Below are 6,000 nucleotides of genomic sequence, written 5' to 3' on the forward strand. Positions count from 1 at the left end.
GGTAAATTAAACAAAGTGACTGAAAGCAAAGCTCTTGCACCAGATGGATTAAGAGTTCTTAGAGAACCAAGTTCAGTGATTTCTGTAACCTTGTTTATAATATTTAGAGATTATCTGGTCTCTTGTTGAGTGACTGGTGCAAGGCAAATATGGTGGCAATTTTTAAAAAGGGCTTTAGTTAGGTCTTTCCCAGGTAATTATAGATCGGTAAGCTTAACGTCCATAGTGGGGAAAATGTTTTAAGGGCCTATACATAATAATATGTAGTAGGTAGAAGATAGTAGAAAGGAAGATATCCAGAGCTTGACTCAGGAACAGGTCTTTATTTTAATATCCACAAGGAGACCTACAGGTACACGGAGACATGTGACGCGTTTCGGCTTGTATCACCAAGCCTTAGTCACATGTCTCCGTGTACCGGTATGTCTCCTTGTGGATATTAAATAAAGACCTGTTCCAGAGTCAAGCGCTGGATATCTTCCTTTCTACTATTACCTGGGCGTAGTATACGCCAGTCCGTGCGCTTCCTGCAAAGGGTGAGCTGATACGAATTTTCTCTGTAGGTAGAAGATAGCACTGTAAACAAGCCACCATGCAGGGAATCGTCCAGATGTACACGGTGTTCACGGTCACAGATTAGTGTTTTCTTCGTTTTCCATTAGTAGGTAACATTTCGGCAAAGTGTGCTTGATAAAGATATACTTTGGGGAACGAATAATAAATACAGCTTAAACACTGTTCTGAACCTCCACCTCCTTACAAGATGAAAGTAAATGCATTGTGTAGTCGGTAATAGTATTATTAGTGATGGCCAGTATGGTTTTACTAAGGACAGAAGTCTTAAAACCACTAATCTGGAGCTTCTAGCAAATTACCCTACATTTTGAGAAAATATATATAGTAATATCTTATGTCATCATCTGTACTTTTATATTTTTATAACACAGCAATACATTCATTGCATATTATGCTATTTCTTTCTACATTTATATACATCCTTGAAATGTTGAGCAATATTTTAGTGTATAATATCCATTGCATGTTTTAACTTTTTTCTTCTTTACTTTCGTAGCTTACTCCTTTTTCTATTTCTCATATCTCATCATAATTTTTATTTAATGTATATTAGTTAGTCTTACACATTGCCAGAGGGAATTCATACCCAGTTTAGATCTAGTCCAGGTTTTACCAGATACTTGGCCAACATATTGATGCAGGGTTTATATAATGTCACTGTTTTCCCGGGCATTTCACCTATACCATTGTTGCCATCAGCTATTGAAAAAGGGACTTGGCTCCCCGAAACATGTCTAACCGGCCATCCTTACAATTGCAAATACCCCAACCTAAGCAAGCTGGAAGAATTCACCTTAATACTGTAAACATTGGAAGACTTTACTAAGAGTGGAGCGCGTGCTCCCCGGAACCTTATCCACCCGTGAGACCCGTCTGGTGTACCGACCTCATGTGGAAACCAGCGGCAGCCTATACTGTTATAATGGGTAAGAGATACCTGGTACCAATCCCCATCCGACCCGTGACTTTAATCTACCTAGCCCTGTGCTGTCAGGGTAGAGTGGGCTGCCTTTGGGGAGGCTACAGCGCTGCAGAGCACATTTACCTTAAGACGTCCCTATCCATACCAGCTGCTCTCAGAAATTGAGATACGGCTCTGCACTGTCTGAGCCATAAGCACCAGAGGTGGATCACTAGTCACGCTGCTACTGTATCTTATACATTGACTGTTATTGACACTAGGTATTTACCTATTGACTTATCGCGGAACTACATCTTGGAGTGGTACTGAAGTGTGTACCTACAGCGCTGCATACGTTTGATAAATAAGACATTGCCAGTCTTAACCAGTATCTCCACATCCAGCCTGCCTGTTGTATTTTGAGTATATGGTATTATATTTTATTCTATTTAAATCAGTCTATGGTATGTCCAATGCAAGGGCCCTGCAGAGGACACCATAGCATAAATAGTGGTAATTTTATATCTATATATTATGTACTCTTCTAGTTTATCCACCTTCTATGCTATCATATCCTTCAACCTAGGACTGTTATGATTGTATATAGAGTTGTTGATCAAGAGTCTTTCTGGAAAAGTGGTATTTTTAGTTCTCCCAAATATGGGAAAAAACAATGTAGGGGACATGTTCAGTGATGCACACAAGAAATATATTTTTCACATTGGACATTTATTCTTCCATACACAACACAACACTTTAAAACTTTCTTTAAATATTTAAATGCAAAAAAAACAAGGTCAGAGCAGGTACGGCCCCTAAATAATAGTGAGGTTGTCATTGGGAATCAAGAGGAGGCTGAGCTACTGAATAGGTTTATTAGTTCTGTAGACTATGGAGGAGCTAGTGCTGGTAACACATCATGTCATGTAATGAACTGGCTTGATGTAGATATGGTCCAAGGTAAATTAAACAAAGTGAATGAACCAGATGGATTAAGAGTTCTTAGAGAACCAAGTTCAGTGACTTCTGTACCCTTGTTTATAATATTTAGAGATTATCTATTCTTGTGTCTAGGGACTGGTGCAAGGCAAATATGGTGGCAATTTTTAAAAAGGGCTTTAGGTCTTTCCCAGGTAATTATAGATCAGTAAGCTTAAAGGGGTACTCCGCCCCTAGACATCTTATCCCCTATCCAAAGGATAGGGGATAAGATGTCTGGCAGGGGGCCCGCTGCTGGGGACCCCCGCAATCTCTGCTGCGGCACCCCGCTGTCATCACTGCACAGAGCGAACTTGCTCTGTGCGTAATGACTGGCGATACAGGGGCTGGAGCATCGTGATGCCAAGGCTCCCCCCTCAATACAAGTCTATGGGAGAGGGTGTGGCGGCCGTAATGCCTCCTCCCCTAGACTTGCATTAAGGGGGCGGAGCCTCATCACTATGCTCCAGTAACTGTTACCACTTCCCCATTTGTCTTTAGGAGTACATCACAGCAGGCCCAAACAATCTAATAGTGACTATATAGTCTGTTTCTTCTGTGCTCCTCCAAAAGAGTGTACATTTGGGAAACTGACACAAATGCAGTCTACTAATGATCCATTAAAGTAGAAGGGGGACCTTCATCACACCTTGTGCAGAGGAGTTGCCCATAGCAACTGATCAGATTCCAGCTTTTATCTTTCAGGAGCACTTTTTAACATGAAAGAAGCAATCTGATTGGGTTGCTATAGGAACTGTCACTTTGCAAAAGGTTTGATAAATCTCCTGCGGTGGAACACACCAGCATATATTTGCAGATAAAAAGACAACCTACATTGAAAATATTATGTGAATGGGGCTTAGGGATATGGTGGTATTTAAGATATCGGAGAAATCACCGAAAAAACTCTGACAACCTTTATTAGGCTGGGTTCACACTACGTTTTGTCCCATACGGGAGCGCATACGGCAGGAGGGAGCTAAAAGCTCGCGCTCCCGTATGTGCTCCCGTATGCCATTCACTTCAATGAGCCGACCGGAGTGAAACGTTCGGTCGGCTCATTTTTGCGCCGTATGCGCTTTTACAACCGGACCTAAAATCGTGGTTGACCACGGTTTTAGGTCCGGTTGTAAAAGCGCATACGGCGCAAAAATGAGCCGACCGAACGTTTCACTCCGGTCGGCTCATTGAAGTGAATGACATACGGGAGCGCATACGGTCACATACGGGAGCGCGAGCTTTTAGCTCCCTCCTGCCGTATGCGCTCCCGTATGGGACAAAACGTAGTGTGAACCCACCCTTAGGCCATTTAAAAATAGAAACCATCCAAAATACTAAACCAGGAACCACAATTGTGGTCCAGGTCATGATAGACAAATTTTTTTTTTTAGAAAATGCAATAATCGCATAACTCTGCCAGTCACAATATATATATAGAAGTATGAATGATAGGAGGTGAACTATCTAAAGGTGGGGTGTAGGTAGGGAAGGAAGGGGGAGGATCTGTCCGGGGGTGCAATAGGCCTAGATTATATAGATGGCCACTACCTCACAATCTCCCTGTTATTTATTCCCTCACACTACCACTAACCCTAGGCTGAGTTTATGCCCTGATAAGGGTGGCCCCGCACAGGAACCTAGTCTGATCTGAACCTGTATACCCTATGATAAGGGAAAAATGAGTGAGTGCCTGTCTCTCTGTGATGCCCTAAATAACTTATTGGACAGGGAGGTGAAACCCAGAACTACGGTAAGTTATTTAGGGCACCCCAGTGAGAGAGAGGCACTCACTCATTTTTCCCTTATGATAGGGTATACAGGTTCAGATCAGACTAGGTTCCTGTGCGGGGCCACCCTTATCAGGGCATAAACTCAGCCTAGGGTTAGGGATAGTGTGAGGGAATAACAGGGAGATATTGAGGTAGTGACCATCTAGATCTAGGCCTATTGCAGCCCCAGACAGGTCCTCCCCTACCCACCTTTTTAGAAAGGAGGTGAACTATCATTCATACTTCTATATCTATTGTGACTGGCAGAGTTTCTTTTTATTTTTGTCTAATTATCGTGACCTGGACCACAATTGTGGTTGGTTCCTGGTTTTTGGTTTAGTATTTTGGATGGTTTCTGAGGACCCTTATGGGTTTCTCTTTTTAAATGGCCTAATAAAGGTTAAGTCTTAGTGGGGTTTTTTTCGGCGATTTCTTTGTCCGCTAAGAGCATTCTTGTACAGTGACTTTTATTTAAGATATCACATGCATGTACTGTGACTGTTTGGTGGAGCTGTGACACTTGATCTAATGCAAAATAGACCCAGTGCACGGGGTGGAAAATCCAAAAATAGAGATAATCGAGTCTTGGACTTTTAGGAGCATAACACATTGGGGGATATTTATCAAAGCTGTCTATGTCCCGCATCAATATAGACCAAACTACAGAGGGTTAGGCTGGTCTATTGTGCGCCTAATTTATCAAAAGGAGAAAGGCTCTTAATAAATTCTGTGCACAGACTTTGAGATCTATACTTAAGATTGTATGTAAACCTGCTCCAACATGGACTGACATTTCAGTGTACTTTCAGCCGATGCAACTTGTCGCTGAAAAGTCGCTTTTGATAAATTCAGCACCAATGCACTTTTCTGTCCAAAATAGACTAAAATGCATCATATTCTAAAAATCCTCTAAAGCAAAAGTCTCACATATTTAGAGTGCGACTTGCTGTGCAACAAATTTAGACAGTAATAACCAGTCTAAATCCTTTGATAAATCTCCCCCATTCACTCCCATGGTATTCCTTTCTTTTATCCTGTGAACACATCAATATGAAGGGCTGAAGCCCAGTATATGATAGGGCTGCACGATTTGTGGAATGTGTGATTATGTTATGAGATTGCGATACAGATGGTAAAATCCCCCCATTTCATATAGATATTCCCATCATGTGATTATAGCCATTTCCACTCATTTTATCATAGACATTCTCCTCCATACTATAAGGGGAATGGCTATATGAAATGAGGGGATGAGCTATAGCAGGGGAAACTGCTATATCACATGAGGGGAATTGACTTTAGGAGGACAATAGGCTATATAACATGAGGGGAAATTGCTAAATGAAATGAGGGAATGGATATATAAAATTCATAGCCATTCTCCTTATTTTACATATCCCATTTCCCTCCTATATACATTCATGATTTCATTTAACCCATTCCCCTCCTATAGCCATGAAATGGGGAGAAATATATTTAATTCCTCCTCGAATATCATGTCATGGACCATGACTGGCCTATGCACAATGTCCTTAGTTATTCCAATCTTCAGAGTAAATAAATGAGATGCACTCACCCAAGCCTATATCTTGCGGCAAACTATTTCTTATTCATAAAAATGGCACAGTGGGTAGATGCGGGGGGAAGCAGCCTCGCAGCAACTGTTTCTAGCACGCCAAGCGCACTTCCTCGGGCAGCCCGAGGAAGTGCGCAAGAAACAGTTCTGTTGCTGCGAGGCTGCTCCCCCCCCCCCCCGCATCTACCCGCTGTGCCATT

The sequence above is a fragment of the Hyla sarda genome, chromosome 6 (assembly GCF_029499605.1).
Source record: "Hyla sarda isolate aHylSar1 chromosome 6, aHylSar1.hap1, whole genome shotgun sequence".
NCBI lineage: Eukaryota > Metazoa > Chordata > Amphibia > Anura > Hylidae > Hyla > Hyla sarda.